The sequence below is a fragment of the Oxyura jamaicensis genome, chromosome 1, assembly GCF_011077185.1.
Source record: "Oxyura jamaicensis isolate SHBP4307 breed ruddy duck chromosome 1, BPBGC_Ojam_1.0, whole genome shotgun sequence".
Lineage (NCBI taxonomy): Eukaryota > Metazoa > Chordata > Aves > Anseriformes > Anatidae > Oxyura > Oxyura jamaicensis.
Genome location: NC_048893.1, coordinates 21,302,228 through 21,328,820, shown reverse-complemented (window position 1 = coordinate 21,328,820; position 26,593 = coordinate 21,302,228). Strand labels below are relative to the sequence as shown.

The 26,593-nt window shown below is 44.5% G+C and overlaps 1 protein-coding gene across 6 annotated transcripts in view; it reads left to right on the top strand.

The window, feature by feature from the left end:
- Positions 1-12,303: 12,303 nt before the first annotated feature.
- PLXNB2 (plexin B2) overlaps positions 12,304-26,593 on the top strand; it is a 256,955-nt gene continuing 242,665 nt past the window's right edge. Inside the window, exons 1-2 of one of the 6 annotated variants that reach the window (XM_035309113.1) lie at positions 12,304-12,393; positions 22,665-22,767. The gene's annotated coding sequence lies outside the window, so the exon portion shown is untranslated. Of the gene's footprint in view, positions 12,394-12,417; positions 12,681-22,664; positions 22,768-26,593 lie in introns of those variants that run through there. The other 5 variants (XM_035309121.1, XM_035309139.1, XM_035309131.1 and 2 more) reach the window with 5 other exon arrangements.

The following is a 26,593-nucleotide window of genomic DNA, read 5'->3' as shown; positions in this document are numbered from 1 at the left end:
TCACATAAAATATTTGTTTTGGACCATTTCTGCTAGTGATTGAAAGCAATGACTATCATCCAAGAGTAATCAGGTTCGTCTATGAAGTGAACTGATTTCGTACGAGCTCCCAGTGTGAGATAGCAAGGTGATAAAAAAGGGCACTGAAATATCCTCTCAGCCCTGCAGGTAACCCTTACCAGATGAAACAAAGACTGAAAGGACACGGTGGTACAAAGTAGTTTGAAATGTTGTTACACCTCTTAAAACACTAGGTTAAAAATCTTCCTTCCCAAGGCTTCAAGAGCATCTTCTTCTCATCACTTTAAATCTGTTTTGTAAGATAGTGACTGGGTGATAATGAATGCTATCCATTTACTGCCTTTGCTGAATACGTTAGTTAATTGTGCGCAACACTTTGAAGATAAAGCACCATGTTGTTAATAAACACAGTCTAATGACTCTCTCATGGTTCTTTAGCACTCCTCCTACTTTGTCCAAGGTGTAAATACCTCGCTGAAGCTAAGCTGGCCAGGCTGGCCGGCCGCGCAGGCCACATGCTGATTTCAGATGAAGGCTTTCACATCAGTTGTTCCATGGCTGTTCCCCTCCATTGCCAACACATCGCCCTGTCTCCTGCTGTTGTTTCCTTGCTTGCTTCTTCAGGGCCAGGATAAGGGAATTTCAGTGATTTCTGGTGAAAAGGGCCCTTCCTTTACAGCAGGCTGTCATTTCCCTCTGCCTGATACACAAAGAAGCCAGCCAACAGGAGCACAACTGCTTTCATTGGCTGCTAACAGCCTTTGAGTGGAACAAAATGATGAAAAGAGAAGAAACACTAATTTCCCCTTCACTCTCCTCACCCTGCCTTAGAGTAACATTAGGGGGGCAATTTTCTCAGAGGAAAGAAAGAGCCTTCCTTTCCCTGGCCGCAGGACTGTGACAGAAGAGGCTGCTGAAATCTGCTGCTAGCACAGATTTATATGTTTTTCACACATAAAAAGGCCTCTTGTTTGGTTTTCTGTATTGGACTGCTATGCTTTGGGAAGACAATGAATATTGCTCTCACATGCAATTGTCAACATGTACCATTATAAAGGTATTCATAACCCAGCAAAGCACAATGTGAAACCAAAGAAACAAGGTGAGAACTTGACTGGTAAGACGGACTGTCAGTGTGAATTAAGCAAACCTTCAGCACCCTACCCATGTCAACCCTACCTGAGCTAAGAGAGCTGCTCCATGAGTTGAGAGAAACACTGAGCTCTTGGGAACTGACCCTGCCAACACTTACACACGTGCTTTGTCTTAAACTGGTGAAAATACTCCCATTTTGTGATATATATATACCAATATGCACAGAGTTACACCACGGTGTAAATGCTGGTGAGATCCAGACCCAACCCACTCCTGTACCAGCCACCGAAGACCACAAAGCATGCAGAACTTCTCAGTAGGTTACATATCCCAGGCATGTCAGAGAGAATCAAGATTTTGGTTTCAAGCTGGTGCTGTTATGAATAGTACTCAATGCAGCTAAAATATGAAGGAAAATCTCTCCTTCATCGGTGTAGTTTGCACAACAGTCACTTTCCTGCTTGTAGGGATAATTCACACAGAAGGAAGGATAATAAAATTATCAAAATCAGTCAGTTCTGTAGCTGATCCTATGGCTCTTTATCAGTGTGTAATACCATGACAGCAACCATCTGAACCCTTTCCTATGCCTGAACATACCTAAACCTCTCTCCTGTTTCAGTCATTTGATGCCATTAACAGCCTCACCGAGATAATTATTTTCCCTTATGAGGACACTGATTTGGGCTTCTTCTACCTGTTTTTACAAATTTTCCAGCACTTTATGAAATCTGACTAGGTCATGGTTCCATATTTATTATGGAGGAGCAAATAAAAATCCATCATTGCAAAAGCCTTATTTCCTTAGAAAAACAGTACAAATAAGAATGTGTGTTTGTCAAACCACAAAAGCTGTTAAAGGATTTGGGAGCAGATGCAGTACATGGTGGTTTTTTACCTTCTGTCCTTCCTTACTGAACTAGACTTAGATGTGCTCTACAGCAATACTTACCATATATGCCTGTAATACAGTGCTATGATCCACAGTATTAACCATTTTGAATACGATGCTATTAACACAGTCTTATATGCTGAAATTCCACCTAGCAGTTCCATTCTGAGGTCAAAAATGCTCTTCCCCTCTCCATCTGCTATAGTTTTGGAGATTTATTGAATAAAAAAGACAAAAGTTCTAAATACTGAGCAAATCTGTTTTAAGAAGTACATATAGCACAAATTCAATGCATTGGGTGACTAACAACATACATGTGTGCATTGCACTTGCCAGAAAATATCAACATTTCCAAATAGATACCACATTTGAAATTAAAATAATGAATTTGCTAAATGTTTGGTTGTTTTTCTTTATTTTATTCAAATGGTGATTTCTGTTCTGGTAGAAGTGCAGAACAAAATTTCCTGAATTTCAGAAGTAAAACATTAAAGAGAGATTCTAATGTCTGATAGAGCATCGTTCAGCCCTGAGCCATATAATATTGCTTAGATAATATCAGGCTTGTCATTGTTGTAGGAAGCCTAACAGCATTCCAATAATGGAAGCTGAAATACGGCTTAAAATTTTGCTTCTTATGAGTCCTCTGTTTGTTGACTGAAATTCTCCAGCCATTTCTCATGCCCAGTGGTTTCTGGTCTCCACTGCCCCTCCTGCTCTGTCCATCCTCCATAAGCCGCGGAGGCAGGAGGGTGGCAGCTGGTACTTTTTTACACTCTGAAACCACTACATACTGTAGCTGGCATGCAGAAAGCTTGATATGTGAATGCTGCTGCTGCATTATTGACTCCTGCTTTGGGACTGGCCTTTCTTACAGAAAAAAAAAAAAAAAAAAAAAAAGGTGATCAAAGAAGGAGAAGAGCTTCCCTGTGTTTTCTTTAAGAGAAGTCAGAATTAAAACTGCATCGTCTTTGGTAGCATTCTCATTCTTAAGCTTCCCATCTGCTGCAGCTTCAAAGGAATGTAGGAACTAAAGCTCAGGTACTGCTAATGAAATACAGCTTTCAGAAGAGATGACACAAATGAAACACCTGGTGAGCAGGAAGGGATGCTGAATCTGATCTGGTGGTTGATCTAATGGTCTGCTGCTTCCATGTCCAGCTCCTTCGCCCCATTCTAACCCTTGGGCCACTGCTGGCACCATCCTGACCTCATGGTGAACCAGCTCCGGGAGCAATATTGGTAGGCATTTGGGAAGCAGAAAAAATAAATAAATAAATAAATAAAAAGACATTACTTACTTTTGTCATTTTCTGATGGTTTCTTCCCAAAACAGGCTTACCAGGGCATCAGATGTGTACCAGAGCTGGACCAAGAAGTGCTGGAGGATTACATGGCCAGCAGCAGAGGTAGGGATGGGACAGCACCATCAATCATGGAAAGAGACACATACATCGGCTTGGCCATAATGTGAATCTCTACTTGAAGGTATTATCAAGGACATCCTGGGAGGGGAAGGAGAGTGTAACATAGGGGAAAGCTGTTCATTAATCATCCTTTGCTACTCTCAGCCTCGTGTCCTTCTATATAGCATCATGCTGAATGTACTCCTTGGGAGAGGCACCAAAAGTAGTGCAATACAGCTAGAAAGAAGATTTTGGAGATGTGAGTTTCTGGCTACAAGCCACAGTTGCTGCCTTAGCCCATGTCTGGATGAACAAAACTTCAGACTAAACCCTTCTGCCCATGTTACAGGCTGTGGGACGTGAGATGGCTGCTCCAGGAATCACATCACTGGGTTGGAGTTGCACTGGCAGGGTGTTTTAGTTTGGGCACTGAACAGGTGAGCAGAGCTTGGCTTAATTCCATCATGCAAAAGGAGTGCATCTTTGTCTGGATCAACCTCTACATGTGTGCTTCATTATTTTCTCTAATGACAGTGAAGTTTATCCTCCTGGACACTTATTTCATTAGTTATGTTATTTTTATTACTTAATTTTATTAGTTAATTTTACAGACTTTTCCTCCTCAGTCAGCTAAAAAAAAAAAAAAAAAAGAGCCTGAATGCTAAACAAAAAATTCCAGCAAGACTAAACAACATCTTCAGGGTACTATAACATTGACATTGGTCATTTAATCATACCAGACTTCACCTTTGCTGGAAGCATTGCAAAAGCATTCCACAGAAGCAAAAACATCTACTGCAAGGCTCTGCCTTTCTCTTACCAGCATGGCTCAATTCTCCTCCATTTCAGAACACAATTTCCCCATAGCCCTTTTAGCTCAGCCTTCCAAGTTTCATAAAACAGCAGTACAACTTGCAGAGCACCTGAGGTGATCTGTCCATGCTATTCACTGCTGGTAAGGGCTCTGCTGAAGGATCATGGCCTGTGTTAAAAACTGCATTTCAAGGATCAAGCCCACTATACAAGCCCAGAAAACAATCATTGGTCTAGAAAACATAAGATATTTGAATGAACGGGGAGGATGAATATAAAGAAATGAAGACTGAAAGGACATGTAATCACAGTATTCAAATACATTTTTTATTATTATTATTATTTTTGCAAAGATGTAGGAACAACCTACACCAGCTTTCAGCATCCTGGTTAGATAGCGTAAGGAGCAGTGTGTCATTTGCAGCAAGGAATATTCAGACAGCCTATTAGGGTTAAAATAACAGGGAAGCAGTAGATAGAAGGCCTGTAAAATGCTTAGACCTCTGTCACTGGAGATTTTCAGACAAACATGTCTCTATTTGCCTGTGGGTGTAGATGATATTGCTCCAACTCAGGAGTACACGCTAGATAGCTCAGAGTCGCCTCTAGCCCTCTGGGTCTGTGAACTCCCATGCTCGAGGTCACACTGTGGATGTGGTCCCCAGCAGAAAGGTCCCAGCACAGAGGGTTGCTGGTGCAAGACTTCTGCAGCCAAACATGACTTTTGGGTGACGAGCCTTGGCAGGAGGCACAACTCCAGCTGTGGCTGGACATCACAACCTTCCCCCTGCTCCATAGCTCCTCAGAAGGCCCACCAGCGGGGAGAAGGGCAGCTCAGTGAGTCTTGCATGGAGCACACATGAACACTGGGCTCTGCTGTCTTAACTCTGATTACAGCATCAGATCATCTTCTACGTAAAATTAACATCAGAATGAACTTCAGGATGCCTTTAGCACTTTCAGAACCCAGGTCCTGCCTAAAGAAGGATTTTTGTTGTTGGGGATTTTTAAAAGAAGCTTGAACGGAAATGTATTTATGCCATAGAAGTTTTCTTGAAAGGAAAGAACCCTTGGCACTATCCAAAAAGCAATCAAATTCCCGATTTCCTGAAGCCACTGTGCAAAACAGATCCATAGCTGATTTGGTCTGGCTGAATTTTGTTCACCTCTCACAGATTTTATAGCAGGCTTTGTGTTGTGCCTTGTCCCAGAGGAGTGAAGTTCCTACAAGAATTATTAGAGTGAAATACAGCCTCAGCCTGAACTATTAATCGCTTTGGGAGTGAAGACCAAGGCTTCCTTATGCTGCAGCCGGGGAAAGAATGTGAACACAGGCTTCATGCACATATATACACAAACCAGAGCCATCAGAAAACCGAGCATCTGTTTTGTACTCGCCGAAACCTACACAAATCCCCACAGTTCACTTCAGATAGCATGAATTCCAGTTATCTGACATGGCTGCAATAAACATGTGGGTTATTACGACCTGAGTCATTGTCCAGAAGAGAATAGCTTAATCTCTTAATAAACCAAAACATAAAGAAGACATTTTTGAGACTGATGTGAGGAAGACATTGAGATTTTGCAATATCCTGATGAGCGAGGGCTGTTTGCTGTAGACAAGAGACAGAGACTGCATTTCGGCCAGTTCTTTGTAGCATTTCCCTCTGAGGACAAACACTGTTTTCTTCTGGACTGCATCCAAGTTGAACCAAGTGCCTTCATCAAAAACATTTCTTTAGGTATTTGGACACAATGGCAAAGGCGCTTAAAATGCAGTTAAATGTCAATGGAAGATCGTAACAGTGATTAATGATTTTTCAGCTGTTTGCCACTGTCCTTAAATCACAGACTTGGATGTATGCTGACCAGCGAGCTCACCTGCAAAAGCAGGTCAATATTCATTCATGGCAGAGCGGGATGGCTCTGGTACACTGGTAGGCAAAATAACGGAGATGGGCAGGGCAATCGAAACACTATTAGTTCATCTTCGTGCCAATATCTAACCCAAATCATTTGAGTTGGATGTCCCAGGCCTCAGTACAAACCTCATGATTTATGCATGCCAAAAGCTGCTTTCGAAAGCACTCATCTTTTTCGCATTCCCCAAGAGCATCAAAATGTCCAATGTGTCTCACGCAAAGCAGTGTATTTATTTTTCACATTGCTCATGAGAAAAAGCTACTTTAGTAAACCCACATGGGGTAGTGAGCAATGTTAAGTAACTGAAGTTTCTCGTTGATTACCCCATTCCATCTCCTCCATTTGGCAGCCACAGATAAGATGTGATTTTTCTACCGATTTCATTGACGTGAAAATAACCACTTTTAAAATCAGGCCTAATGAGCTAGAAATGTACAACAACAAAAAAAATCACTCAAAAATTGTAAATACGGACATTGAAATGCAGCTGTTTGACATGCCGAGCCACAACAATGACACATGATTTATTGATTAGTTGCCATCACATGATGGAAGCTCAGCTAGTCATTTAAAATACCCATATTATCTTGGAAATCTTCTATGAATAAAAAGGTAAAATATAGCCTCTCTGTTAGTAGTCAATACTTTATTTTTCTATCATCTTAACTGAGGTGGCATTGATGAAATCTGATTGATCTCATCCTTTTAAAATGATAAATGCTTCTCCAACTCTGTTGTACCACATTAAATTCCTACTGTTTTAGTTGTATGTTTAACTACAACAGCCCAGATACACTCGAACATTATAAACATAAAAATTCTGCAATATACGTTCTGAAAATATTAATTATCCACTATCTGAGGTTACTGATGTAAAAAGATGCATTATTTCCAGAATAAAGTAGTTAAACTCTGATTTTCCACTTCTGAACAGAGCACTGTAATCATGTGCTCTTACCAGCAATTGTCTTCCCACAGCCTATCCCTCGGTAACAAAACTAGTTCAAATATTAGTAGATAATGAGATTCCACTATTTTTTCTACAGTATGGATGCATTTATAGCAGTATGCATGACAGGTAACTAATTCCAGTAGTCAGTCAGCCAACCAGCTGCAGAGGTAACAGTCATATCGCATGTAGGTATGTTGGCTGTGGTTGCAATGGATGGTAACTCCATGGCAGCAGAGCAGGGGCTTTGGACTTACCTAGGCAGCTGCCTTCATTACAAAGGGAAATGCTGGCTTGACTGATTATTATATATACATACACGTGTGTGTGAGTGTGTGCATGCATGTGTGTGGGGTCTGCTTGGAGAAAAAAGGGCAGAGTTAAAAATCACTTGTCAGCATTTACCATTCATTTTCATTTTAGCTACATGTAGATGCTAAGCTTTCTGCTGAGATTTCTTACCATCTTTTGCTCTTTTTTTTTTTCCTAGTTAAATTCCTTAGAAAATTCAAAGTAGCATTAATATAAAAAAAATCCAGGTGTTGCTTGTATGAACCTCTTCATCATCCAGGGATCTCTTAGCTGGGCTCTCAGGCGATGGGGTATAACCAGGGGTGTGTCAGAATGTCAAGTCCTCACAGTGAAGGCTGATACTTTTAGTAGTTATGCACATGCACTTAGACATTGCATGCAGCCATATAAGGCTTTCTGTGGATTCCACATGGAAATTGTATCCAGGGCCTGCTGTTTTTCTATCTCATACCTTTGCACAGCAATTTATATCCATCACAAAGTATATGCAAAATGTCTGCTCAGCTAAACAAAAGCAAAATTTTCACTGGGTAGCATTTTGCACAGGGGCTAACAAATGTACCAAGTGAGGGGTGGTTAGGGAATACCCCCAAACACCTGCTCCATGTGCCTCAAATATTGTCTACCCCCAAAGGGAAGAACGAGGGAAACCTTGCAACACACTTTATGTTATTTTACCCATAAAGATTTTCTCTGGATTGATGGAAAATTGGCTTTGAGAGAGCCATCAACCACAGGAAATAAACAGATATAGACAAATTGATCTGCCATAGGAGTTTGGTGCAAAGGGCATGAAACTCGGGATGTTTGCAGTGACATTTCACAAATCTGATAACAACTTAGATGTATCTGGCACTTCTCAGACAGAAAAAGTAGATTTCAGGGTGATTTATGGCCTGTGAAAATATGAATATGGATGTTTGGGTCATTCAGTCTCTGGTGCAAGGCAGTGCGGTGCCCTGTTGGAAGAGAAGACATCAGGCTGCCCTGCACTCGGATGGAGGGTGAACAAGTCTGGTAGAGCCCTACCTTATACCATAACAAAAAACACTAAAACCATTCAGGCAGAGTCCTACCCCTCGTAAGAATGCTCCTGGCATCCCCATCATCAATACGAATGTGTTACCAAGGACGGCAGTGGTGCTGAGCCAGCCTGAATCTGGCCAGCACAGCAGGCATGCTGCTGCTCCCACCAGGAGGGATCCTTTCCCCTTATTTCCCCTTCAGACAAGAGCTGGGATGAGCGAGACCCCGAGGCCAGCTGTAACGATGTTGCTTTGACATGTGGGAACACAGGGACAATCAACATTTTCTGCGCAAAGCACAATTTAAATCATTTTAAAGGCTCTGAAGCTCCTTTTACAGCCGTTTGGGTGGCTCTTGGGTTATCTCCATGACCACATGGCAACAACCTTCCTTTCTGAAGGCTGACCATCAATCACCTGGCTGCTCAGCTGCCCACCGGCTCCTCACAAAAACATCACAACACGTTGACCACTTAAAAACACATGCATGAAAGAGGCACGGGTCTCAAAGATAACGAAGTTCCAGGGGCCCACGTGTATCAGCGACTCGAATATATCTTCCAGCAGAGAGAAACGCAGGAAGGACACAGCCGCAGGCCGTCAGGCTGGGCAGCATGGGCACTGCTCACAAACCTCCTGCCACCACGCAGAGATGGCATGAGGGGCACAGAGGAGAAAGGGGAGGCAAGGGGACAGCAACCAGTAAGACACAAAGCTTCAGGAAACCAGGCTTTGTTAGTCCTGGTGTTTGCAGAGTGAGGTGTTTTAATGACGACAGATGGAAATTCTGGTCCTTTTATTACAGGCCTCTAAGGTGGCAGCAGTAGGAGTGGCGCCGTGTATGGATAAAATTGAGAATTGACACAGCCAGGGAAGGAAGCAGGGGGCAGGCACGGAGAGTGCATCCAGCATAAAGGCTAACAACAGGCAGAGACAAAAACAGAAGGAAGTGCATAACAGTGACTGGGCGATAACAAGGTGAAGAGAGACAGAGGGAGTGCAGAGGGAGGAAATACATAGGAAATTGAAATCTGGACCGGCGTCCTATCCACATGCTGCCCCTTTATCTCTGTCCTTACAATGGAGAGTGACAAGGCAGGGCTTTCCCCCTCGGTCTGCATGCTGCCTGTGCACGTGCAAGTGTAGTTAAGATCGCCAAGATGCTGGAAAGCTGTTAATCATTCAACCATTTACTTGTTGCTCTTTTCTATGCATTTCTGTGTTTAGCATTTAATTATTATTACTATTATTTTTGGTAGGTGGCAATAAGGGAGAGGGAGGATTATCCTTCAGCAGTAAATAGCAGTTTTTCATGTGCAGCTGTTATCTGGGTTCACTGGGGACTTATCAAGCCATACTGCTTACTTAGGGAACAGAGCCATACTGCTTACTTAGGGAACAGAGCTGAAAGCCCTGCTACAGGGAGGACAACGTGCTGCCTCCAGGACAAAGAAGAGGCAGAAGACCTGCCTGTGAACACTTGGCTCCTCCTCAAGAAGGCCTAGCACCGAATGGTGCCTCACTGCTCCATTTCAGCCCGGGCTAACACCAGTCCTGCTGCACGCAGCTGTGCCCCAGCGGGCAGGAGCACGGGCTGAGGCACCACGCTGCCGCTTGAGCACAGCCACAGGCACCTGGCAGAAAAGCGAGGTACGGAGGCTTAGCAGAGGACACAGCTGGCCTGGGATGGGATGCTGCACAGCCACCTCGAGCTCCAGTTCAACTTCATAATCCCTGTCACACTAGGCAAGGTCAAACACACAGCAGGTAATTATCACGGACCGGCTGAGGATTCAGCACAGCTTCACTCCACCAGCTCCTCTTTGGAATTGAATAAACTGTCACCACTGCTCTGCCTCTGTGTGTCCACAGGCAGGCTTCTAAAAACTACAGCCTCAGCAACAGGAGCCAGAGGGAACCGTTCCAGCCAGAGGGAACCATGCAGAGTGCCGGGAGGGGGCGAAGGCTTAGATCTAGCCTGGGGACACCCACCACGAGGCAGCAGCAGTATGGGAAGCACTGCAGCTCTGGCCAGTGGCCATGGGATGGAGCAGGTGTGGGACCACTGCTGGGGCTGCTGCCCCAGGTGGTGAGCAGATTACAGGCTTTGGAGCAGGCAGGGCTGGGGTGACAAACTAGTGACAGAGCTCCCAGCAAAAGCCCCAGGGGCAGAGCATGCCGGGAGGCAGGGATTCACAGGCCAGGGCACAAGGAGAGCTGCCTGGCTGGTAATTCCAGGGCATTCTGCCAAAAGCTTGGGCACAACCTGGCCATAAGCCCAGACATTGAAAAAACAGCCTGGAAAGTGAGGTCTCACCAAGCCCATTAGCAGCCTGTGAGCTCCTCTGTCCTGGATCTCTCCCAGGGCTTGCAGGACGCGACTAACCCAATTTTCCTCGGGAAGTCCCATCTCCCTCCTCTTCAGATTCCCCTTCGTTCTTCCAGCAAACAAAGAGGTACGCGGGGGGTGGGCATGCAGATCTGAATCACTCCACAGTGATGCCAGAGCTGTTCTTCCTCATCTTGTGGCAACTCAACCAGCTCAGGTATGGAGCAGGAAGGAGGCAAACATGCAGGAATGAGGCCTTCTGCTGGAGCTTTTCAGAAAGCGGGGATGGGACCCAGACAGCCCCCACACACAACACCACGATGGTCCCACCCCACTGTGAACACCACGGCTGCACTTTGCACAGCTGTAGCCGCGTGCCATTTTAACCTCTCCTCCAACAGCCTGCCACTTTCTACTCCTGCTCAGGTTTTGGAGCTGGTTTTTATTTATTTCCTATTTGTTACTGCTCTGAGACCCAGTGACAGTTTCTCAGCAGCTTCCCAGGTGCCATTTGAGAAGCACAGCTCCGACCAGCCCTCTCCTGTTATTTCAGCGAGAAGCCCAATGCACACAGCATTTAATGAAACTGCACTCAAAGTGCCAACAGCAGCTAATTAACTACTCCTTGCAACGTTGCCCGTCCACGTTTGACTGATGGAAAGCTACCTACCAAGTCTAAACAACTTGCCTAAAGCTTACGTGAGCCATTCTTCTAACCCATCCCTCTTTTTAATAGATCATCCCTATGTTATAGAGATATATAGTCAAGGCAAATTTGGCATCAGGGCGCAGGGAAGCCGCTGATGCTGCAGCAATGCGATGCCCTGTTTATGCACAAGGAGTGGGATCTCCTCTTTGGGTGTTTCTGGGGGAGGAAGGGAGAAATTTGGGGTTTTGGTGGAGAGCCCCAGACGGGGAAGAGACCTTCAGAAAGCGTGATCACGCACAGTTTACTGGAGAGGGATAAACCCCGAAGTACTTTAAGTTCAATCCAGATGTTGCCGAGGGTGGGGGGGACATATTTTGGGCCCCACAACGACAGGAGCTCTCGGGAGAGGGAAACCGAGATCCCCGCAGCAGCTGCCCCCCCGCTGAGGGGACGAGGGGTGGCGACCTCCCCCTTCCCGACTCCTTCGGGGGGCGCTTCCCCACCGCCCCCCGGCGCCGTGCCGGGCACCCCCGGGCCTCCAGACTGGGCACAGCCGGGGGACACCCCCGCTCCCCGGTGCCATCCGCCGAGGGCAGCCCGGGGCTCGCATCCCGGGGACTGGAGCGGAGCCCCCGGCCCGGCCCCGGTTCCCCCGCGGGGGGAGGCCCCTGGGCTCTGCCTGGCCGGCGGGCAACACAACGCGGAGCCGGGGAAGGGGAAAGGGAGAGAGAAAGTGCGGCTGGTTCCTCCGCCCGGCCCTCTGCCTGCTGCTCCCGGCAGGAGACAGCGCTGCAAGCAGATCCTGACCGGGGGCAGGGGGTGGAGAGAGCAGGAGGAGGAGGAGGAGGAGGAGGAGGAGGAGGAGGACGGAGGGAGGGAAGGAGGGAGGGACGGGAGCCTCTCTCCTTCCCTGGGCTGTTTTTTTCAGTTTCCTGTCTCGCATTGTGCTCACAGCGGATATGTGCTGCGCCTACAGGTGTGTCCCCTCCTCGCAGCTTTTCTCCGGCTCCCCGGCGTAGGCTTCGGCTGGCGGGCGGCGGATCGGCAGCGCCATGTGACGGCCGCTCGATCCCTCTCGGGGCTCTTTCTCTCCTCTTTCCCTGCCTCCTCTCCTTCCTCTCCCCGAGGTGGGGCCCGCGGGGAGCACCGGGCGGCCGCCGGGGGCTGCCGTAGCGCCTCCGCCCAGCCCCGGGCTGCGGGCTGCTGGCCGCTCGGGCAGCTCCGGGGATCCGCGGGGCTCCCCCCTGCCTGCACCTGTTGAAGGTAACGCAGCCGCTTCCCCTGCCGGGGGGGCGAGCTCCTCCTTCTCCCCTTCTCCCCGGGATCGCGGGGTGTCGGGCAGGGCGGAGGGACCGGCATGGCACGGGGGGGTTGCACTGCCCCTCGCCCCCCGCTGGCTTCGCTTTCGGGGCTCCCCCGTGCGCTGCTCCGGACTTTGAGCGCGGTCCTTGCGCGGTCCTTGCAGGGGCCGAGGCGCCCCCCGAGCCCCCGCAGCTCGGCCCCGGTTCCCCCGCTCCGGGCGCGGCCAGCCCCGGCCCCGCTCCCCGCTGGCTCCGAGCTGCTTCGGGTTTTTCCTCTCGTCTCTTCGCGCAGGCAGCTTTAAACTTTCTTTCCGAGCTGTTAATTACATAGGGGGTGCTTCGCTCGCGTTTTGTGCGGGAGAATGGAAGTGCGAGCTTGGAACATGGGTGACTCAAAGCTTAGTTATTCGGCACCGCAAAACACCTCTGCCTTTTTTTTTTTTTTTTTTTTTTTTTTTTCCGTGTCGCGATGGGCTGTACCTGTGACTTGCGGCTGTCTCCCCATGGGAGGCTGGCGCAGCCTCGGTGCCACCCGGGGACGGGAGGGAGCGGCACCGGTTCGGGTCCTTTTGGGGTTAGCCGGCTGCTGGGGTGAGTGTAGACCTAGCTGCAAGTTTCTCGAGGCTCCGAAATCTCGTGGAAATCTCTTTGTTGGTGGTGAGTTGCGAGGCAGCGGTCCTGTCTCTACCACCATCGAACGAAAACTTGCTCGTGGGGGAACTTGGTGCTTTTGTAGCTAACGCTGTTACCTTGAATGTGATGATTAACTTAGTGAACACCAGAGGGAACTCTCAATAGGTAATTCATTCAAGAGTGATATGTGCTTGTCCTACTATTTATGTTCTCATTACAATGGAATCTAGAAGGAAGCTAGGGTCGGTAAGTGGTGGGCTGCCGGGACGTACCTGGGATCGCCTCTTGCTTTTTGAAGGGTGTCAGCCCCAAAGCTGGGCTAGAAGGTCTCTCTCTCACCTTTCTAAAGCTCTAAATACATAACTGGCCTTGCAGGAGCAGGGTTGTGAGCCGGGTGGGTGACCCATTAGCTGTGAAACAGGGAGCGAGCGCACAGAGGCACTTGGGGCCAGCAATTTTTACCCACCCCACCTCTTGGGTTGTGAGACTGATCCTGCATGCTCTGGTGGGGGGGCTGCCGCCTGTGTTGGAAAAGCCAGAACAGCACGCTTCCAGCCAAAACAAAAGAGAGGAAGTCTGCTCCTGAGCCTGGTGTGGCTTGTCCTCATTGCCTTGAATCCTTGTGGTTCCCAAGCCCTGGTGGGAAAGCCTGACTGAAAGCGAAGTAGAAAATTATCTTCCTTAGAGGCTGTTATTTGAACCAGTAGAGAACGTAAATGATGGCTGTGTTTGGGAGAGGAGCTTGCATGGTTAGTTCTGGTAAGAAAAGCTTTTTCTATGTTCTGATACAACTGTACAAAGCTGGTGTTGACCCAGCAAGAAGCGATGCTTTTAGTAGTAAAGTGAACCCCCAAACATGCACCTGAAGCTTTGGTTGCTCTTGGTAATCTGCTGCAACACTTTTGTTACCAGACTTCCTTGATACTCCCAGATTGCTGACGACATGGGAAGGACAGCATAATAAATACACTTGTGACTCTGACTTATGCTCCGGGAGCTGAAGCATCCAGCTGTTCATCCTGTCCCTTTGCCAGAGGTTACTTTGCCATTCAGCCTTGTTTCCTATTGGAGCTTGAATCTGCCAGAGTTTACAGCTTGGCATATGAATGTAAACTGCATTTTATGGCTGTTCATGTTAGCACGTAATGTTGTCAAGTCCGGTAGCGTGAGCCTCCTGCTCCTCTCGCTGTGCTGGCAGAGGGACAAGGCAAACAGCTGGGGTCAGCTAAATTGGGCTCCAGTTGTGTGTTCTTCTTGTATGTTCTTCTGAAATGGTGTTTCCCCTAGAAAATGCGACTTGAGTGAGCTACCTCTGTGTAGAGTCTCAGTGGGTACCGGTGGTGGAGAGGCAGCTCTGCGCAGGGAGAGGTTGTGCAATGGTCTCAGTCGTGGCGCTTGGCTTTCTGGGTTTCAGAGGAGCGTAGCATGCTGTGCTGGAACAGCCTTCCTCTTCCTATCCTTCCTCCCACCTGGATTCTGGCAATTAGCAAGTGAACAACATGTTTCTTCTAGACAAATCTTGCTTTGTACATCTAACTTAAGAACTTATATATATATATATATGTAAAATGTCCTCACAGAGGGAACAGCGCTTTTCTGCCCAAACCTTCCTACAGATATTATTGGAAGTGGCATAAAGGCTTAACAAAATCAGGGGCTGTTTGCCATGCATGCAATAAGCTCCCCAGAAATGAATCTGCATTTTGAAGGGAGTTCTCTTCATGAATGCTTGCTAACAACAAAACGTTCCAGTGACTTGTTGCTAACATGTTTGGATTCTGGCTTGTTTTTGAAAAAAAAAAAGAAAAAAGTTTGTACATGTATTTATATTTAATGAAGATGTAATACTGGTCATAAATATTTTTGTAATGCCTAGAATGTGAAACCTTTCATGCACTTTTAATATATTTATTATATGAAGCGAATTAAGATATTTATTACACTAGTGCCACATTCAGACTATTGAATTACAATTGTAAAATTAAGGTAACAAGCTTAAATTAGGGTTTGCAACTTTAAACTCTTGCCAGCAAGCAGTTAATGGCAAACGTTAACTGCTAGTAAAGTAATTGCTACAGTTCTTTTACTGTCATTTTGTTCTCACTTTCCTCCAGTCAGACTGTTCTGTAGACATATAATGAATATTCCCCAAAATAGCTTGGCATTGTCGCTTATGCAACTCCTCATCAGAACCAATGTGTTGATGAGCTAATGTGCACTTGATTAAAAGTACCTGATTTATGCAAACAAAAGCTATAGGTCCTTCTTTAAGTAAAGTTAGCACCTGTTAGCGAGATGAGAGTCTAAATAATTAAAATGGAATTAAGTAAACAAACAACACAAATGTGGTGTTCCTCCTACCTTTTTACCTTTGCCTTTTCAACTCAATGGAAGATATTTATTTTGCCTTTTCTTGCAGGTTTGCTCAATCACTGCAGGAATCTCAGTTTATAGTGAGGGGGATCAACTTCTATGTAAATGGTTTCCATTAGAATTAAAATAATAATAAGGCCATTATTCATTATAATAAAGCCAAAAACTAGAATTAGTGGAATATTACTTTAAGAGTTTTGTTTAAACATGAAGCCAGCTTGGACTTGATATTGTTCTCTTAATTTGTGTTTAAAAAACAAACAAACTTAGCCTGAGTAAGGCATTTAGGGGGGTGTCTGTTTTAAAAATGCAATATTTGAACAGTAGGTGCTTTAACCTCCTACTCCTTGCTTGGTCAAAACCTACATAGACAAACTATAAATAAGGAACTGAAGAAATGAGTTGAAGGTAGTTGTTTTATCTAACCATCACTGGCTTAGTGTTAAAAAGCTCTCTAACTCTCTAGAAAACCGCTCAGATTTGGCTTTAGAAAGAGGTCATGGAGTCCATGCCCCCGGAGACTCTAGAGAAGGCAATGGATGGAGGAGGGAGAGGGCATGTGCTTGCCCCAAGCCCTGGGGGAGCAGGATGGACTGGAGAGCTGCAGAGTTCTTGCAGGGCTGAGACTTGTTTTCTTTAGGCAGATAGCAGATGGCTTATCTGTTAATAACAAGTATTTCTCAGCTTCTGTCCCTGTAGAATAGAATAGATATTCTGTCTCTGGGAATAGATAACTTTTGGATCTCTCAAAGTTTCTTTCTGTCTCAGATGGTTGAGGGAAGACTTGTTGACATAACACCCAAAAGAGTCTGTGCTTAACAAACGTCAGTAATGACGATTTAAAAAAAATACTGGAGCCAACCAGTCCCCGCTCGGTTACTCAGGCGGAGGCTACCATAGAGTTTGTCCCCAGGAATGTGTCAGCAGAGCTGTGGTCACCACCACGTGCTCGTTGGGCTGTTCGGTTTCTCTTTGGAATTTGGCTTCCGTGAGCCGGCAGTGGCGCCGATGCAGTTTGATAATTAGCTCTGTGCAGAGCTCCCTGGGCTCGGGTGCTGTGGTGCTTGCCAAAGGACAGAGTCCACCCAGCACCTTCCGAGGCACTTTCAACCTTACTCCACCTTTCTGTTTAGCTTCCTAGCTTCTGCCACTTTTTGAGGAAGTGTCTTCTTCCAACAGTTAGTTATCTAATCATAACCTTATTTCTAGTGTTTTGCTAGCATTTCTCAGTAACTGACATTTAGTAACTGACATCAGGCCACAAGTAAAGAGTAGGGACATTCTGGTAGTTTGAATTTTAGATTACTTGACTGTCATGGTTTCCTTTATGTTGCAGATACATCATCTCTTTCTTTCTTTCTATTAAAGTTGATTAAAATCCTACAGCAAACCAGAAAGCTGCAGAGAAGCTTTGCCGCCAAGCTGTCCTTCCTGTGCTTTAGTGCTGGCTCTGCACAGGTGGACCATCAAGAGTGTTCTGGTGGATGAAGTACATAGGAACTGTCAGAGATCAACATGATTTTAATTTTTTATTTTTATTTTTAAAATAAAATCCACATGGCTGTTAGCACTTAAACTGAATTGCTACAGAACTTGCATTTTTTAGAAAGATATGTTTATGCTTATTGCTGAATAGACCTGGCTAGCATCTTTCGAGTTAAGCTGGATTAGTTCTACATGTCAACTCAGTTTGAAGGAAGCTCTCAGAAACCCGACACTAATCTTCCTATGTCTAGAGATCGTTAGGGTGATAGCTGGAGAACATAGGAATCAAATTGTCTCACACTTCAAGCTTAACCTCTTGTCTATACTAATGGGATGTGTTTTAAATATATAGAAATTTCAGGAGTAAGCTCTTCACATCTTTTTCCCTAAGGCTCCTATTTTTCTTCTGTATAGTTTAAGAAGAGATAGTGCCTCTTTCTGACAGATGTGTATACCTATATATACCTGTTTATAAAGAAGACGTAGCTCTTACATTACTAATTGCATCACTACTTAGAATTTATGAAGGACCAGATCTTTAATCCATGTTTGCCCAGGGGGAAGATAGTTATTATTCAAATGTCTTCAGACAGACGAAGAAAGTAAAGGACAGAAGAAATAAAATACATTGATTAGGTAAAAAGGGTACAACAGAAATACAAGGTGAGGTCTGCCATCATGAATCAGGAAGGTCAATTTAGTTATCTTTTGCTTGAACATAGCCTAGGCACACACAGCAAATAAAAGTTGCTTTCCTGAATCATTCAAATTAGTAGGTTACAGTTTCCTTCAACTTGTCATAGTTATTTAGTCATTACTTTGTCTTTAATGATTCTGGTTGTGTTCATTGCAACTGGAAGTCCAAGATGTTTAGCTGCTCTCTTGAATACGTAAGAAGACTTAATTTGTCATTTCTTAATATGTTGTTGCAATGTGTGTTAAACTTCTGTGTTATCTTCATTTAATTAGTATGAAACAAATTGGTAGAAACTTCATAAAATCACAGAATGGTTTGGGTTGGAAGAGACAGTAAAGGTCATCTAGTTTGAACCCCCATGCTATGGGCAGGGACACCTTCCACTAGACCAGGTTGCTCAGAGCCCCATCCAACCTGGTGTTCAGGCCCATCTAACACTTCCAGGGATGGGCCATCCACAACTTCTCTGGGCAACCTGTTCCAGTGTCTCACCACACTCTGAGTGAAGAAATTCCTCCTAACATCTAATCTAAACCTTCCCTCTTAGTTTAAAGCCATTACTCCTTGTACTATCATTACCTGCTCTTGTAAAAAGTCCAGCTTTCCTATAGGCCTGCTTTAGGTACTGGAAGACCACTCCTTGGAGTGGTCTTGGAGTCTCCTTGGAGCCTTATTTTCTCTAGACTAAATAACCTCAAGTTTATCAGCCTATATTAATTGGAGAGCTGCTCCAGCCCTCTGATCATCCTCCTGGTCCTCCTCTGGACTCATACTTCCATGTTTTTGTGCTAGGGGACCCAGAGCTGAACACAGTACTCGAGGTGGTGTCTCACAAGGAGAATCACCTCCTCTGACCTGTTGGTCACACTTCTTTTGATGCATCCCAGTATGCAGTTTGCTTTCTGGGCTGCAAGCACACATTGGCAGGTTACGTTGAGCTTCTCATCCAAGTCCATCCCCATGTTTTTCTCCCCAGGGTTGCTCGGAATCTATTCTCTGCCCAGCCTGTATTCATAGAATGACAGAATATCCTGAGTTGGAGGGGACCCACAAGGATCATGGAGTCCAATTCCCGATTCAACACAGGACCACCCAAAAATCAGACCATGTGTCTGAGAGCATTTTCCAAATGTTTCTTGAACTCAGGCTCAGTGCCATGACCACTGTCCTGGTTGTTCCTGTGCCTGACCGCCCTTTGGGTTCAGAACCTTTCCCTAACCCCCAGCCTGACCCTCCCCTGTCCCAGCTCCATGCCGTTCCCTCGGGTCCTGTCGCTGTCCCCAGAGAGCAGAGCTCAGCGCCTGCCCCTCCGCTCCCCTCGTGAGGGAGCTGCAGGCCGCCATGAGGCCTCCCCTCAGCCTGCTCTGCTCTGGGCTGAACAAACCCAGGGACCTCAGCCACTCCTCATACATCTTCCCCTCTAGGCCCTTCATCATTGTAGTCCTCTGTGGGTCATTCTTTTTTTTGTCCTTCTTATACAGTGGTGCCCAAAACTGCATACGGGACTTGAGGTGAGGCCACACAGCACAGAGCAGAGCGGGACTATCACTTCCCTCATCCTCTTGGCAGTGCTGTGCTTGATGCACCCCAGGATACGGTTGGCCCTTTGGGATGCCAGGGCACACTGCTGACTCCTATTCAACTTGCCATTGACCAGAACCCCCCAGATACCTTTCTGTGGGGCTGCTCTCCAGCCTCTTGTCCCCCAGTCTGTATGTATATAGGGTTGCCCCTTCCCAGGTGCAGAATCCAACACTTGGTCTTGTTAAACTTCATATTGCTGGTGATTGCTCAGCTCTATAATTTGCCAGGATCTCTCTGTAAGGCCTCCCTACCCTCAAGGATGTCAGCAGCTCCTCCTTATTTAGTGTCATCCACAAACTTACCTAATATACATTCAAGTTCTGCATCCAAGTAATTTATGAAAGCATTAAAGAGAACTGGCCCTAAAATGGGAATCCCAGTAGTGACTGGCTGAGAGTCTGATGCAACCCCACTTACTATAACTCTTTGAGGCTCACCTGTCAGGCAACTGTTCACCCATCACATTATGTATTTATCATATTCCGCTGTATGCTGAACATTTTGTCCAGAAGGATACTGTGAGGTACATCAGTCCATCTTACTGAGTATTCGTGCTTGGAATTGCCCCAACCCTGCCCTTAGTGAAGCCATGTTGGCTGTCACCAATCACCTCCTTATCTTCCATGTGCCTTAACATAGTTTCCAGGAGGATCAGCTCCGTGATCTTGCTGGGCATGGAGGTGAAACTGACTGGCCTGTAGTTCCCCAGGTCTTCTTTTTTTCCTTTTTCAAAAGCCGGGGTTATGTTTTCTCTTTTTTCAGTCAGTCAGAACTTCACCAGACTGCCACAACTTCTCAAATAAGATGGACGCTGGCTTAGCAACTTCATCCACCAGTTTCCTCATGACCCATGGATGCATCTCATCTAATCCCATGGACTTGTGTATCTTTGGGTTCCCTAACTTGAACCTGGTCTTGAACCTGATCTTCTCCTACCACCTCCTTCCACCTCCTAAGTGGGTGGTTCTTCTCCTTCCACCTCCTAAGTGGGTGGTTCTTCATTCTCCCAGTTCATGTTTTTGCCTTCTGTGACTTGGGCAGTGTGGCTAGAGCACTTGCTGGTATGTTGGACCTGTTGAATTATAAGGCAACAGAAGCAATAATTTAACCTCTTCTATTTCGAGCCTTGTGGGAGTGGTAAGATACAAAAAAGGGTAAAGAAGTTTTTGTGTGCAATTTTGGTTCACATCATCAACAACAGAAACTTTTTTCCTTCCTGAATTAATAACTCCCACGTGAGTTTTAGCTATGATCACAAGACATGCACAGCACTCTTTAGGGCATAAGTTGCAAAGCTAGGAATCTAACTGAAATGGGTGACTTCTTGTTTTTTTTTTTTTTTTTTTTTTTTTTTTTTTCTTCCCAAACATGCTAAATGAAAGTGTAGCCTCTATACAAAACGCCTTTACTCAGACAGAAAGTGTCCTTGAGAGCAGAGTACTTTAAAGAAGTTTTTAAAGAGTCTATAACTCTGCAACTGCGAAGGTGACTTTGTGACTGAGGAATATGTATCTTCTGTGTACTTCAGGTGTTGTCTTTTTCTGTCTTTCCAAACTGTTGAGATGAAAAACCAAAAGATTTCACTTACACTGGCAACCCCACAGCACTAAGTGATGGTATGAGTTTACTTACTAGTGCATCAGATAAAACTGCAGAGAGTTCCCTTTTATGTTCATTAACAGATGGTCTCTTTGTCTGGCATTTAGCTGTGGGAAGATCTGCAGGCATTTCACAGTCCATTGTGCATTTGATCCAGTGTTCAATAACATTAGTGAAAATGCAGAGCAATATCCCCCCCCCTTTTTTTTTTTTGAGACCGTCACTGCATTTGAGGATTAGAGGGGCCATCAAGGCCTGCAGTTTTTTGACAGTCATTTAGCTATTTATCATAGGCCCAACAAATCTTTGGCTTAAGGTATATCTTATCCCCAAAATATTGAGAAAAAGAATCAATTTTTAAGAAGTTTATTCCTGTTCATTCCTCTCTGTTCAGATCTATATCACATTTCTAATAGGAGTCTTCTGTGCTTTTGACTTACATCTCTTGGTCCCTGTTAAGCCATCTTCTGGATGTTTTCAAGTGTTTTTTATTGCCTATAATTTTTTACTTTAAAGATGATCAAGTAGGCAGTCAGTTGTTTGTGTGCCTTATCTGGGCTGTATCTTTAAATCTGATTTTGCATAATGCTTCTCCCAGCGCCCCCCCCCCCAAAAATGCTAACTGTATTTGTGATACTGCTCTGCAGGTTCTCTGATTTTCAACATCTTCTTTTGAGCATCAACCATGGGACTGGGTGCAGTGTTTCAGTTTTAGTTGCTTGCTACTGTTACATACCCCATCCTCCCCCATTCAGTATTTCCTTTCAGTCTGGTATCTTTGCATCCATGAACCACATTAGCCCTTTAAATAACAACAGGATCTCCAAGTGATGTTGTGTGTCTGTGGTGACCTTCCCATCCTTTTTGTCTTCTTTACTTAAGGTTAAGTTCCTCCAACTTGCAACCCTACCTGCATTCCTTGTTACTAGATACATACATCTGCATTCAGTTGTCTTAAGACTGTTTTGGCTGGAATGAGCTCAGCTTGACAAATAATTGAGATAACTCTGTGTGATATCCTTTCTATTGTTATTTACCATGCTACTAAACCATGTAATCCATTAATTTTATTGCTGAGGACATACTTATTTCCAAGCAGCTAATAAAACCGATAAGTGATGTAGAGCATAATTTCAGTCACTGTGAACTGCAAAAGGAGCATTACAATTGCATCATGATGTTATTCAGCAATGACAACTTTTCTGAGATCTTTCAGTTAACTGCTTTGTAATCTATTTGGCATATATTTCTGCTATTCTGTTCATAAGATCTGATTGATTTGATGTTTGTTGACTGTTATGATAAGTTATTTTCTTTAGTTGCTGAATTCAGTGTGAAATCAATAGATTTCACCTTCCTTACTCTTCCCCACCTTCAAAAGGGGGGAACCTTTTTGCATTTATACAGATGAAAATGAGGAATTTTCCATGATGTTTTCAGATGCCAGATCCAAAATGTTTTTTTGCTTAGGATACTGAGAAAACCACTGAGCAAGAAATTTCTCTTTGGTTGTGCATGTTGCCCAGTCCCTTGTCTTTTGTCTTACCTGAACCATCTTTTCTGCATCTCTCCCAGCAGGAACAAGTACACGTCAAAAAGTGCTTCGTCCTGGAAACTATTAGCACAGAAGCCTGAGCCACAAGAACTCCCTTTCGCTAGTGGTGGTCGTGCTGCTCAGGTGGGCTAAGAACTTGCTTGGACTGAGGTTTTGTTTTGTTTTAACCTCCCTTTCTCCTTGTGTGTTGCTTCCTTGAGAAAGAGGAGGTCCTCCTGTAGAGCACTGCAGCACGGTTGGCTTGGTGCATCAACAGAAGAGATGGCCATGGGGGGTTTATTTGTTTAGGGCTTAGGATAAAATATTATAGCCTTAAATTTAGTGCAGTAATCTGGCATGACAATGTATTTACTTTGCAATTCTGGTGGATGCTGTCTGATTTCATAGTGATTTTTATGCGTATTTTTATACCTCCTGGACCTATAGCGTAAAATGACGTTAAGCAACTTGTGCGTCTGAGTCATCTCCAAGGTAACTTAGTTATCAAAACATCATATCTCAAGTGCTCAGAGTAACACTTTCCACTTGTCTAATTGCACTTTGGCAATCTGTGTTGCTTATACTGCTGCTCTTCAAATTATTGTGTACAGGTGTGCTCGGTAAGGACTTTCCACTTTACTTTTCCCAGTTGTAGCAATTAGTTATTATCTTTTCATTTTGATCCTGAGGCCTGTGAAATAAGTAAGTATGTTTTAGAAATGTAAACAGCATCCTTGAAACTAAACTCTTAATGGTATTTTCTCCTACTGATAATCTGAAGAGGCAGCCTGTGTTTTCTGTTGTCTGTGACATAATTAATCTACTTGAATTATACTTGAACGAGAGCTCAGATACCAGAAGAGGGTTTAGCAGCATTGGAAGTTCACAGCTTTTGCATGAGGCAGTAGTGAGGGCTTCCCACTTCATGATTATTAAGCTTGTTAGGAAAATAAGAGACTGGTAGATTTGTTGTGACGTACCTGCATCCATTTTGTCCCTCTCACAGACTTACTTGTTTTGCTCGCACCATTTGTGTGCAGTAATGTTACAAGGTCACGTTGCTTGCTGCTGTGTCAGTGTCCAAAACTGAGATACTCCTGCACCATGCTTATTGTGTCTGTCAGATGAAACAGGCATATCTGCTAGCATACAAGTCCGGGCAGCTTTGGGTGTAAGTTTGGTGCCAGAGTGCCATATACATACCAACTAGATGAACTTTAAGGTCCATCACTCCCAACCCAAGCCATTCAATGACTTGACAATAAATGATCTGCTGTATGCAGTGGGGTTCTGTAGGTTACTTGACTGGTGACTCCGTGCCTTCTGTTTTTGTTTCTGTCTTTTGTGCGTAATTTCATTTCTGTGCCACTTCTTGAAGAAACTTGCAGAATTTGTAGGTGAAAATCCAATTTATTTTGTGATAAGTAAGTAGGGCAAGTGAATGCCACAGCATTCCTTCTTGACCAGGAACGATGGGGACCTTCTAGCTCTATTAGCTATCCTGCTCTTCTACCCTAAAACCCCCGTGCAAACTTACCTACTTACCCAGATCTCCTGACTTGAGGAGAGCTTTCTACAAAGCAATTCCACATCAGGCTCTCCATACTCAGGAGATGACTTGGCACAGGGGGAGCGTTTCTGTTCCAAGTGGGTTAGCAGCATGTATAGGCCATCAGTCAATGATAGGGAGGCTTTGGTGGCAGTTCCTCTGTGACTGGTTCCTGATGTCACTGCCTGGTAGCTGCTTCATTCTGCTACCATGATTGTTTTGTGAACTGGATGGGAGAGCTGATATAGCATTATACTGCATTACATGTAGCTGTTATATGGCTTTGAAAAAAAAATACTTTAAGAAGCTTGATCATGTCTCTGATGTATTTTACAGTATGGCCCTGCCAACACGTGCTTTTGCAGCGTTGGATCAAAAAGCTGAATGGGTAAAAAAAAAAAAAAAAAAAAGAGAGAAAAACGAAAAAAAAAAGAAACAAAAAAAACTACTATCCAAGAACCACTTCAACTAATTTTGTTGCCAAATTCTTTGTGTTATCAAGCCACAACTGTGTGTGCGGCTCTCATCCTTTCCTGCCCGTCCCCTCCTGGGTGGTCCTATTAGGCAGGGAAGAGGAGGTTTTTGCAAACAAAGTTTGGGTGTTGAACTTGCACGTTCAATAGCAGCAGTGCCCTTCTCTGGTTCACTTCCATTGGGAATAATATGAGGTGTCCTTAAACTGAATACAGCCATTTTGCATAGAACTCACTGTTCTGTATGGGTGCTCTAAGCATGGTGTACATATGTACTTCGTGGGAGAGTGTGAGAATGGGCCAGCTTTCTTGGTGTCTGGTGGCTTTTTTCCATAGCTAATGACCTCCTGTGCACTAATAGCACACAGACTGCTAGTAGGGTAGTGCTAACCAAGCGTGTAGTCACTTCCTTTTCCCTCTTACCTCCTTTTAGAAGACTTTGCTCTTGAATCTTGTAAATGGGGTGATAATTTCAAAGCAAACAGCTTTCAGTTGCTTCTTGCCAATTTTTGCCCACAAGGTATGTAAAGTAAACAGAGCAGCTGGGAAATTAGATTTCTACCTCCCCTCCTGTTGCAAAGCATCCTAGGATGTCTCTTGGCTCTTTTTAAAGTAATGAGTAAAGTGAGAGAATTAGATTGTCACACCCAAGTTGCCTTTTAATCAATGTATCCATCGCACAGGTCATTCCTATTCTTCAGAAGCTTTAGGAAAACCTTGTAAAATGTGAGGCTTTAAAAAATCCCTGCCATTTGCATATTGAACACAAAAGTATTTCATTGCTTGCTACAAAGAAAGTAAGTCAAAATATTAAGAATGGGGTGAAAAGAAATATAGGTAATTTTCTTCATATCTAAAACAACTTTGAAGCAGATTTTAGTGAAATATGAGCATTTTTAGCTCTGTTAGGCTCTTGGAGGAAGCTTAAAAGGATTTCCAGGTGCTACCATTTATTCTTGATTCAGAAACTGTGGGTCTGGACACTGAAGTGGCAGGTAGACAGCACTTGAAGGATCGATATCTGTCATAGGATACACAGATAGACAGCTAAGCTCTGCCATCGTTCCATTTTAATACAAAGAGAAAGTATTAAAAAATAATAAAAAAGGGAGAATATATTACAAAAGGGACTTTAAAAAGTTGACAAGTAAATGGTTAATGCTTAATGTATTTAGCTCCAGCCTAGGTATTGAACAGCCTTTGCCAATTGAGCAATAGAAAAATTTGTTAAATGTGAAAACTAGACCTGAGGTTACTGACCCTGAGGCACGGCTACGAGGGGAAGGCATAGCTCTAAAGATGAATATCCATTATGTGATGCCCTCCAAATGAGAGAGGGCAAGTCCCAAGTGTACGAGGCTTACAGGAATTCAAGTCAACAATCAAGTTATAATCTAATGAGGCCACAAGCACAAACACAACTTCAATTTAAAGCTAACCCGTAGAAAGCTGGAGGCCCCTGTCCCAAAAGAGGACTCCTCATTAGCAATTTTACTCCCTCGGCATGCTTCAAAGGGCAGTATCCCAATAACCCATAACATTTCTCCTTCACAGGTCTCTAATCCCTTCATAAAAGTAGCTATAAACATGGACTGCTCTCTATTCCTTTTCAGAAATAGGATCTCTATTATATAGAGAGATAAATAATATATAATTATCTATAATACTTATATAACATAATTACAATTGATGTGTTTTTAAAGGAAAGTATGCTCTGGCATGTGAAAACTTTCCCTTCATGTTTCCTGAGTTAAGGTTTTGAAACTCATTGAGGGTGCTTTTTTGTTTTTTTTTAATAAAAATTCCTTGAGTTCATTAAGTCCAAACACCTGAAAGAATGTAACAGTTCTGTCTTCTGGAATATTTCAGTTGTACCAAATGCAGAGCAGTGAGTGCAGCTGCAAAGGCCTAGTTTGGCTGTACTTGTGGTCCCTAGAATGTATGATCT